This window comes from Cynoglossus semilaevis, chromosome 8 (genome assembly GCF_000523025.1).
Source record: "Cynoglossus semilaevis isolate Cse_v1.0 chromosome 8, Cse_v1.0, whole genome shotgun sequence".
Lineage (NCBI taxonomy): Eukaryota > Metazoa > Chordata > Actinopteri > Pleuronectiformes > Cynoglossidae > Cynoglossus > Cynoglossus semilaevis.
In genome coordinates this window covers 19,069,383-19,081,234 of record NC_024314.1, presented here as the reverse complement: position 1 = coordinate 19,081,234, position 11,852 = coordinate 19,069,383, and the positions used below count along the sequence as shown (strand labels likewise).

At 41.9% G+C, this 11,852-nt stretch overlaps 1 long non-coding RNA gene and 1 other non-coding gene across 2 annotated transcripts in view; both read left to right on the top strand.

The window, feature by feature from the left end:
- LOC112487338 (uncharacterized) overlaps window positions 1-11,852 on the top strand; it is a 55,186-nt gene that overhangs the window by 36,897 nt on the left and 6,437 nt on the right. The window lies entirely within an intron of this gene.
- Window positions 9,574-9,646, top strand: trnak-cuu (transfer RNA lysine (anticodon CUU)). The gene has a single exon. It is a non-coding gene; the product is annotated as a tRNA-Lys (tRNA).

The following is an 11,852-nucleotide window of genomic DNA, read 5'->3' as shown; positions in this document are numbered from 1 at the left end:
GAAACTATGGGCTTCATGCACTGCTCTGAACTAGACATGAAAAATGTATGAATGAATATAGATGAAAAAAACCAAACATTCTGACATTTAACTAAATATGTAGCTAAATATATAAATATATAAACTTCTGCACCTAATCAATAGTCCCAGTGCCAGATGGATTAGCGATGCTTGGACAACAGTCCAAGTATTTCCATAAAGTACTTCTTCCTCACAGTAGAAACTTACAAAATTCATTAAACTGCCATGTACCTGGTACTTCTAGTAGTCCTTGCAGTAATATACACCAGTACAGTTCATTGTTGGTTAAATTATAATCCTATTCGTGTACCCTTCAACAAGGACGGCAGCCCAGTGAAGCCGCCCACTCAAGCCTGAAGCTCCACTTCTCTGTGCACCTACAGTAGATGAACTGAGTGAATGACTTTTCCATACGTTAATCAACATCACGTAGGAAAGGTCAGCGTCGAGGACCCCTTGAATCTCAACAGATTTCCGACGTTAACGTATAATGGGTGCATGCCTAATTGCTAGTCTGTTTATTAGCGGTCATTGTCTACTGCTGTGCGAAACGGTGACTAAATATTTGGTTCTGTGGCTTCACGAACCAACCCTTCTGACATCCATTAGTAACTGAACATGATTTATTTACAGTTATAAACAGGGAGTGGGGTTTTAAAAATTAATTCATCCATTATGCTATAAATATCCTAGCAACATATTAGCAATTAGCCTTCCAGAAGACTGACTCTGATGTGATTTAGATGCAACAAAATCAATCATAGCATTTTTTTGTTTTTTTGTTATGCAATTTAAATGACGAACAACTCCTTTAAAGCTCATACACTCTGAAATACTGCTATGTGCTTATCCCAGGGGGCGTGCGTGTGTGCATTCACAACATACACACTGAACTATACTCAGCCTGGTCCGAGTGGCCTCGTCATCTCTAATGCCATCTGACTAAGCTAAAGAACGTGTGGTAGGACTGAGGAACTGCAGTTCGTAGCAGAGGTGGTGAGGATGAGTATGGATGCAGATCAACAGCTGAATGATGCAACATGCTGTAATCAGTGGGTTGTTGTATATAGTGAGTGTATGTGTGTGTGTTTTTATGCAGGAAGACACAGATAAAGACTTGGTGAGAGAGTCCGCTGTGGCTCACTTAATTGGAGGAACCAGAACTAATCAGCTGCAGCAGTGTGCGACTGAGCAGCAGGCAGTAATTACAGCAATTAACGCAACACCCTGACCATAGGCTGCAGAATCCTGTGGCTGCCGGCCAATGAAAGAAGAGCTCTGAAAGATCATTGTATTTGAATGTGATAAAGAATTCGTTTTCTTTTACAGTAAAGCCAGCTGTGGTTTTAGGCCAGTCTCTAGATATTTGTAGTCTCTCTTTGCTGCTTCGTTTAATTTTGATAAGCATTTCAGCTAGCATTAGCAAAATACTACTATTTCTGTAGTAACTACAGAAATAATAGTATTTTGCTAGTTCTTTTTTATGTTTTTTTAAAAATTAGCCATTATGGCTAAATCCTAGTCTTTTCAGCAATATAAGAGTTTTATTATCAGGTGTAAATATAAAGTGCTTAATAAGTTGATAAGAAAATACTTGTGTGTCTTGTTAGAGAAAGTTTAAACTGAGTTGCTCAAGCTGTTTTTCCCGTGTTCGTCCATCTACCTCGGTATCTCTGCGTGATGCTTAGCGGTTGTTTACAGTTGGAGTCCAAGTGTTGAACGTTATGTAACAACAGACTCCTGTGTGGAGGCTGCCATTGTACAGATCTATGTAAACAACCCTCCTGCTGTTTCCTCCACTGACTCACTCCTGCGCAGACCTGTGCTTTCTGGGTGGAGGTGGGTTATTTACAGATCTATGATGTATGAATAAAACAGGACTGTCTTACAGGACACTGACGCAAACGTGGCAGTGTCTTTGCTGGTTTCTGAGAGTTTGGACTCGAACCCACGAGGAGCTGAGATAGACTTGATCATAGAAAGGGATTTGGTTTAAATATCTTCTTCTGGACGCTTTTTTGGTGAAAATTCAACCAAAGCTAGCTTTCCGTGTCCATCTCAAATTTAACTTACGCTCTGGGGGTTTGAAGTCTGAATTCAAACTGCCGTGTTTCAACTCCATGAATCTGTGAATCAACCAGATGGTGGCGTTTGCTTCATCCAAATCCATTAGTCCAGCTGTTCGGTCTACTGCCAACCATGTCTGATCCCACTCCATGTCCGTCAACCCCTTCCCCTCGCTCCATGTCTCCATTTGTGAAACTGTCTTCCAGCTGAGACTCCTCTATAGTCAAATGTATAAGGAAATGTGACCATTACAAAGGATTGCATTGTGGGTGGAGGGCCCGCTTTGGGCTCTCTTCAACAGAAGAGGATTAGCGCCTCAGGCTAACAGTAGCCTTTCCTTTCAAGGTAGAGTAGGAACAAAGAGGGAAGAGGGGACACGCCCAGTCATGTGGGTAACTGACCCCTCATGTGTTAACTGCAGGGTTACAGAGGTAATGGGTGACTCTGGTTTGGGATCTGATTGATCAACAATGTGTCCTCCATAATGAATTTCTTATATTTTCTTAAATCTCTGATAATACACAACAACATGACCAAACATGATCACTGTCACAGAGTGTGGGTGGATCTGACATGTAGGACATGAAGAACACCACATACAGTTTCAATAAGGAACAGCAGAGTTGTCTGGTTTGAGTGGTTTGGGCCTAGAACACTGCAGGACGTATTTAGCATATCTTTGGACAGTCTGAGAATACAAGAGAGTTGTTTGTTGTCAAACAAGCAGATACGTCTGTATGCAATGAATCGCTTATCATTATTCAAATTATTGAAATGCAAATAAGTCACCGACAGACATTCAAATTGACCAAAAAGAAAATGCTAATCCACAACTGGAAAAAGTTTGATTTCCATCATGTAAACGAACCATAGAGCTGAGCCACAGCAGTCCCACACAGTAGACACTGTTTTTGACAAGCGTAAAAACCTTTAGGTCCACACTGACAATTTTGCTAAATTCAAATTTGATTTGAAGACAAATGAAACCCCACCATATCCTGGTGCAAATAACACTTCATAATATCTGTAATGTATTCAACCCACATGGGTCATTTGGTTTCTTGTCTCTAATGGGCCAAACTCTGTGACTCATTATAGCCAACTGTTAGTCAGACATTAGCCTTTGTTGAAGCATAAATGTGTGTTTTTAACATGAACGGTTTGTTTGGCATTTGTGACCTAAAATCTGGGCCAGATTAATTTTACCAGGTGTTAAGTTGCAGTTCAGGTTTAGATGCAGGATGTAACAAAGCTGGTGAAGCCCAAGGATCTTTATTAGCCGTAACGTCGGTTACATTTAAATATACCTCTAATGACATCATTCTGACCCCCAGCCATAACGGGGCCCAGCTTTGTTATTGACCTACTTTCTGGATACTTGATGTGGGCCACTGTTGGCCATATGTAGGTGACCGTGCTTGAGCTGGACTATCTGTTAAGGCCAGTTAGACAACGATTGCATCCAGGTTCAGCTGCAGCCGTCATTCATTAGCCTTGATGTAATGCGAAGCATGGACGTGATCAGCCTCGTGTTCTCCCCCGTTGACAGATTTACTTTCATTTTCCCCACATTACTGCACATTTGACACTAACAAGCTCCAGGTTCTCTTTGACTGAATCCCGTGGTCTTCATCAGCAGATGTTACGGAGGTGTGGACCACCTCTGGGGCTTGTGATCCATGTTGACTTTCTGTTATTTCTGTTCAGCGTACATTAGTTCTGGAGTCAACGCCTACAGTTTCAGCCCCGTGGGGTGTTTTGACTGTGGTTTCAGCAAATTAGAAAACAATCCTGAAGCATGTTTTGCTGCGTATTTTTTTTCAACTCCTGTGAAACCTGAGGGTGAAATCCCTTTGTTCCTCTGTGTACTCGACAGCTTGGAGATATATGGAAGAGATAAGAGTAAAAGAGTGACGCAGAGTAATTATAGGAAAGGATGATTAAAGGGATGCCGTCATAAATCATAAATACCACAGAGATCAACAGTTTGGAGTTGTGGAGGGGCGAGGGGTGAGAAGCGAGAAGCTCACTTGAAGCTGTTGAAAGATTTATACATCTCTGCAGGTGACCGTGGCTGTATGTTGCAGCGCCTGACGAGACAATGCAGACAGTGTCACTCTGCTAGTTTCACTCCACCTGAATGTAAATCAGCAAGAACCCCACAAAAATCAAATTTACCCCCACCCCCACCCCGCCCCCCCCGAGCAGCAGAGGCATCTATTATTGAAAGACGGCTCAGAATCACTTTGTATTTATGATATGCCATCATCTGCATTTTCTTTTTTCCGTCACTGGATTTAGTTTCTGTTGAGGTTCTTCCTAGCTAACGGGATTTATAAATATTTTCTGCTTATATTATATTCACCAGTATGGGACCAGCAACCAGGGATGTGTTTTAATCAGCTTTATTACTAAAGGCATTAAAATGCACATCTTCTGATCTAGTTTATACGCCCAGAATATAGACCATTATGGAAATGAGCAGAAATATCAGTTGGCTGTTAAATATAGCAGCGCTGTTCTACGCCGCTACACCCACAGACACAGTTAATTATGCAGAATTACAGACTTGCATTAAGGAACATTTTCAGAGAGGATGAAAGTCTAACTTAAACTTGAGTTTTTGACTAATATTTAACTATATATAAATTGTATATATCAGTAGTGAGAGTCATCTTTCAGCTACATTATCTTTCAATGGAGCAGTTAACACAAGCTTTTAGAGAGTTTGACTTGCTAATTTGGTTTCAAGTTTAGCTAAGCTAATTCTCTTTGGCTGATCATTGATAGACTATTTTTTATATATATATATATAAAGATTGATAGACTATTTTTTATATATATATTGTTGTTGGCACTTTTTGGCTAAATCTTACCACATTCTGAAAATCATTAGCTATTTTGGAACTCAGTTGCAGGTGTTAACCTTACTTTGGCTACCTTTGGGCTAACGCTAGTTAAACCCACTGTTCAGCAGATTTCACACCTTGACTTGGCATAAGAGGTTATTGTGTTTTTGTACAATTGTACATTGAAATGTCTAAAAATGTTAGTACATAAAATGATAAATCACTGTGTGAAGCTACGGAATAACGTCAGTGTTAATTTATTCTCCCGCTGTCGATATAAAACTAGGTTTAGTGGCGTAGTAAAAGTTGAATCCAATCTCGCCCACGTTTCCCGTCTTGTCTAATATCTGTGTGGAGACGGTGCAGTGTGATGGTTCAGTGTCTCAGTCAGGGGTTAAACCCAGTCTAATGGAGCCATCCATCCTGATAGTGGGACCTGGGAGGGTAAACCTGACACACACACACACACACACACACATGCTTGCATGCATACACACTCATACACACCTGAGACGTATTAAATTAGCAACCCCCTGCCCCCCCCCCCTTCTTTGTCCCTCCCTGTCACTCTAATATGGATGAAGGAGCTGCTCTGTAACTGGACGACCCTCATTTCCACACCAATAGATAGTGTCTGATGCAGCTGTATCTGATGAAACACGTCGGCGGAAGATGCAACTCTCGCTCGTCCCAGATCATACCACCCACAGGACAAAAGGCTGCCAGCGATGAAAGGACCGATGCAGGCAACACCTGTTTCCACTGATGGGACAGAGAGAAAAAGAAATGAACAAAAAAAATGAAGCTGTTCAGGTGGCCAAGAGAGGTGCAACACTGAAGGGTGAATTCAGGCGCCAAACAGTTCACTTAAAAATAAATAGCTTTTGCACAAGAGAGATTTGACCAAACAAAATCAGTAAATGAAAATCAGTAAATGTCCCTTTTGTTGCACTTTCATTGACAAAAATGATTTACTATGATTTTTTGATGCAGCTTGAAACTTGAAGCTGGTTAAATTACAGCCAAGTAAATGAACAAGAAAACACTATATATCGACAAATATGTTACATTAGCTAGTGGTTAGAACAAAATAATTACCAATATTGTATAATATTTGTACTAAATATATGTGTATATATATATACACAGCCAAAACTCACCCAGATAAGTTATTCTAGAGCCAGAAAAGGCTTAACAATAACAGATAAAAAAAGTAAATATGCATATAGTTAGCAAACACTATTAAAAGCACAGCTACATTTTCAGTATATTTTAGCCAGGAAACGGTTCACATCATTTATCAACAGCCTCTTCCGTTACAGGATGTTATTTTACTGCTCAACTGTAACGACTTCCCTCAGTTTGACACACGTTTATAGTACGTATACGGTGTACTGTATATGTGTGTGTGTGTGTTGGGTTCATTGCTCCTGTGATGTGTGGAGGCCATATGGTGGACAGACCTGGTCCTGGACCAGTCCATGGAGTGGTGATTTGGCAGCAGGTACAAAGTTACTGCTGCTCTCCTTACGTTTTCTTCCCTTCACGCTGCTGTTCTGACGATGTGCTGCCACGACATGTTTGTTTGATGAGCCATCGTAGTGTAATGTATAGCGTCGGTGTGTGTGTGTGTGTGTGTGTTTGAGGGAACCAAGCATCCAGTGTGTGGGAGTATGTCTTGCCAAGTGTTGACCGTGTGTGTGTGTGTGTCTTCAAAGAGGACATATGGGCACAGACATGCTAACGTCCAGACGGGCTCAGGTTGCTGTTAGCCCTCAGTCACTGCCGCTACGAACAGTAGCAGATGTCGAGAGAACAAACACACTTTCTAATTCTAAATGAAAAATAAAAAAAATCTTCCATGTGTCATATTTAAGACTGAAGTTCAACACAGTCTCCCATGATGCTTCTTCAACACTGTCCTGTTGTCACCTCCCCATGTTTATGCTTATTTACAGCTACTGCTCCGTGGCTGTAATCCATACAAATCTGCAAATATGAAAATGCAACCAGCTCATCGTCAGAAATAGGTCACGCCAACTGCGAGCGGATAAAACGATGAGATCGTAATTTACAAATTGAGGCGAATCATATTTCTAATACATTTAAAAATGAAAAACAAACACATCGATGAGCTCTTGTTCTTTGATACTGACCATTCAGTAGGAGGCCGACAACATCTGAATAGAAAATCTGAAAATGTTGACCAGATGTGCAACGCAAAAAAATGCTCTTTTTTGTTTTTACACCATCTCCAGTGGGCTACGTGCACAGTCTGAGCTGTTGAATTGGGTCATATCTCTATGGGGCTGGAGAAAAACAACACAAATATATAAATATAAACTGAGTCCCGTCTGAATCATGCTGCTGTCTGTCTCTGCCTGCACAAATACAAATCACACAGCTTGAGGCTGGAGCACATGTCGCTGTCTTCCTCCCACGAACATCCAAATTGCTCCATTTTGTAAGATTAAGGAATTGAGGGGGGCAGGGGGCGGAATAAACATCTTGGTTGTTTGTGTGTGTGTGGGTGCAGTTAAGTGGGTGTTTGTGTGTGTGTGTGTGTGTGTGTGTGGGTGCAGGTAAGTGGGTGTTTGTGTGTTTGGACGGGGGTTGCGGAGGTGAGAGGTCCAGCCGCTGTCTCGTCTTTTGTCCTCCTGGCTATGCTTGGTTGGGTTACGGCTCAGACAAATCGTTATCCGTGCACACAAGAGCCTCGTCCCCCTCCACCTGACCTCACCGTTGGCCAATAACTGTCTCCATGTGTTGTATACAGCCATGACCTCATGCTGCCAATGCAAAACAATAAGGTTAAGCTAACGCTAATGTCAGGGGGGCAAAAGTTCAAGGGCAGAACTCTGCATCAGTGTCGATGTATTGACTCGGGTGGGTGTGGTAACAAGAAGCTGAATCTTAGTGGTCGCTTCCTTTTTAATACAATTGAGCTGACAATCAATCAGACACACCTACACACTCTAGCACACACTGCTCCTCATCTCCTGCGACCCACAAAGCTCCCTCACATCTGTGATGCCTCTCTGTGACGCACTCTTCCTCTTTGTTGTTCGCTGCCTTGCTGAGCGTCCTTCAACCCTCCACTACAGTACAGATGCGTGCAGGAAGGTGCCTGTCTGACCTTTTGCGTCCTGTCAGGATGCAGACCTTGCTCTGCAGGCACCGAGGAGAGGAAACCCTTGGCTCACAGGCCTGACCAGGAACGGAAATTTTAGTAGAAAGAAACCAGTAGGAAATGTGTCTAATATCTTGGACGGTGGAGATATTGGACATGAAGTTGGAGATGTAGATGTCTAGTGGGGTTGGGGTTGGTGTAACAGTAGAGGAGACAAGACAATTTACAGACTGCAGCAGCCATGGTGTGGGAATCACTTAAGTAAACTTTTTTTTTTTCAATATTTCACAATGAAAATCTTCCAAATCAAAACCAACCTCAGACTTAACTCAAAGCTGAAAACCCGTATTTAGATTAAGTTTTGATCCGATTAATCAGATGATGCCAATAAAAAAAAAAAAATTGTACAAAAAAAAAAAATAATTGTACATCATTGATCCCATATTTGTGAAATAGTTGTTTTAGCAGCAGATATGCTGTTAACAGGCTGCACCAAACATGTGGTTTCTCTGGAGAAACAAACCCAGGACTCTCTGCTCTGTGCTTCCAAGGCAGGCGTGCTAACCGCTACGCTATGGAACCGAACTAAAATACTGTAGTTCTTTGAAAACGTGGTTATTTATCCACAAGTACCAGACAGTAGAGTAGAACCCGGCTTTAATGGTCTGCAACTGGACTGGATTGATTTTACAGACGTTTACTGTAATTAAGCGGTTGTTTACCGTAGCTGTGGACCGAGTGGGCTGTGGACCGAGTGGGCTGTGGACCGAGTGGGCTGTGGACCGCATGGTTGAGTGGACATGTAGAGAAGTGATGGCTGCTCCGAGCCAAATGCACGCTGGACGGAACACTCTCAGTCCAGAAAGACACACTGTAGCAATGGACACACAAAAACACACAAACACACACACTCACTCAGCTGAAGCCAAATACTAGGACGGGCGTCTGTGCCAGAATCACCCTCGGGGTTGAGGGTGCATTAACTAATTGCTCAACCTGGCTCAAAGACAGCACGGAGACGAGCGGCACAGGGACGGAAAATATGGAGCGTAATAAATGAAAGCGTGATCAGAGTGGCATGAACGGAGACAGGAGACGAGTGAGGAGACAGGGGACAGCAGACAGGCAGCTTGTTGAGACGGGCCTGAGTCCAGGCCAGCAGGAGCGGGACAATGGAGCAGCCGGCAGGGTCTGTGCGTGTGTGTGTGGCGTCTGGGACAATAGGCGGTGGAGTGTCGGAGGAGCGGGGAGCGGGATTATAGGTCAGGCCACAGGGAGAAAGAGAGAGAAAATAGAAAAGGAAGACGTGGAATTGAATTTATAGGAAGGAAAAGGAATTAAAAGAGCAGCGAGAGAAAAACAAACCCAAAGAAGAACGACGGCGTTTCAGGCACAGCCTGTAGACGGACGGGGAAACCAGGGCTGTTGCTGTGGTGCAGTGGTTCCACGCTCATATTTAAAGGGCGGGGGTGTTACTATGAGCAGCTGCAGCTACTCTCTGCAGAAGCCCGGCTAGCTCAGTCGGTAGAGCATGAGACTCTTAATCTCAGGGTCGTGGGTTCGAGCCCCACGTTGGGCGTTACAGTTTTGTTGTGGTATTCAAGTGCTATCAGACCCATATCCAAGGCAACTGTGAGGAGTGTCGTCTACAGTAGTACAGTTCAAACTCCACAGGCTCATTAGCAGATAGCCGTGTGGCAGAAAAAGATATTACAATGAACAAGTGTGGAAAATAAGCGTAACAAAACATATGGGCTAAAGTAGCAGACAGTAGCAACGTTAGCACTGAAATAGTTAGTGGTAAATAAGGTGAGATTGGGTACAATTATCATGAATTTAAATTACTACTTAACACCAAAAAAAAAATTAAGCAAACAATTTAAAAAAACACACCTTTTAAAGTCCTTAAATGCTATAAGTTAGCAGCTAATATACGAGTTCATAAATTAAACACATTAAGTCCATTAGTTAAATCAAATAAGAAACTTTAAGAATGTCTGAAATTAAAGCAATTTCCTCCTAAAATGAACCAAACGCTAAATAATAATAATAATAATACAATTCGGCAAATGTTTAATGGTGTCTTTTTTATCCTGATGTCAGGACAGATGAAAACCAAATCAAAGAAACAGGTCATGGACACACACACAAAAAAAAAACTGCCATTGTTCTCTCCCCTGAAATGTGGAGATTAGTGCTTCAGTTATGCCCCTCAATCTTTGCCAAAATTGCCCCGAGAACAAAAACCCAGCCTGGAATGTCCTCCGACCTCCACCCTCACCCCCTCATCTCTTCGTTCCCGTCAGCCTTCCACTTCCCTCCTGACTCCCCTCTCTTCTGCCACAAAAACAAAGGCAGCTCTGCAACAAACACGTCTACGTTCTGCTGCCCGCGGTGCAGCAGAATGGGCCGGGATTTGGCTGCTAAGTGGGTTGTGAGGGCCCTACGGTGTATCTATGGTGATGAGAGAGAAAGACACAAGTCTATTCTGCACAGGAGTGTGTGTGTGTGAGTGTGAGTGTGTGTGTGTGTGTGTGTGTGTGTGTGTGTGTGAGTGAGTTTACTTTCCAACAGGCACAGAGGCGCAGGTGTTTCTCTCCGCCCTCACTCTGTTTCCCTCTCTGTCTCTTTTGTTTCCATTTTTTTGTTGGATTTCTCTTTTTAGAAAGCTGTTTGTGGAGGGAAAAAACATGACATGAATGATGCCCTAGTTTACCTCCCCGTCTTCATGTAGACGTAAAGGAGGTTAAAATTAACATTGAACGAATCAACGCAGGAGCCTCAAATGCCACATTAAAAAAAAAAAAAAAAAAACCTTTGCAAAGACCTGCGTGAAATATGTTGTCTCGGCTTCACTGTCATTTTTATAATGTATGTAGGGTTAGCATAACTAAAGTCAAATTTAATATTATTATAGATAATTATAACTTAAGGCTCACGTACATCCCATGTCTTTTTGTAGCATAGCATAGCTAAAGTAAAAGTACATACATTTGTAGGTACAAGTCAGTTAAAAACGTATATTGTATGTTTAAATATACATGGCTAAATTGTAGTTGAGATGTAACTAAATATTTCAATAAATGTTTCACATTTAAAAATTGAAAAAAAAAAAAAGATAGTTTAGGATTTCTAGATAGCTACCTCCACTACCTACAGATGGCTAGGGAAAGCTAAGGTTAGCTAGATAGCGAGGGTTAGCATCCGATGGCTAATTAATTATATTAATACAAGTTAAAATAGATTTTTTTTTTTTATATTTGAACTTGAAAAGTATCGAGTTAGTTTTATAAATAGCTTAAGACGTAAAGTGACGTAAGTAAATGTTAAGCTAAGCTAAAAAGCTAAGCTTTTAACTAAAAAATAATTATAGGTTAGTTCAGATTTAAGATTTCCTTCAAACATGCAAAAACAAAAACCTAGTTATATAGCAAAAAAGACTTTCATCTTACATTTTGAAAAAATAAATCTGTCGCAGCTTCTCTAAATGAATGTAGCACCCGTCAATTATTCAGTTGTTTTTCTCAAAAGCACCAGGACACGTCTCTTTGACGTAAGTGTAATTAATCCTGCAGCGTCTCCTTCAAACCAGCTTTTTCAAGTGTTTTTCTCCGAGTGGAGAACAGAACATTGACTCCTTCATCCACGTGTCCCTGATGTCCCCTCTCTCCTGGGTGATGTAACCACCGCTAAGTGAGCTGCAGTGTCTCCACTCGAGTGTCCTCACAGACCCTCCACTGTGTCTGGGGAACTGTTGTACACGGGAGGACAAAGGTGGACGCTGG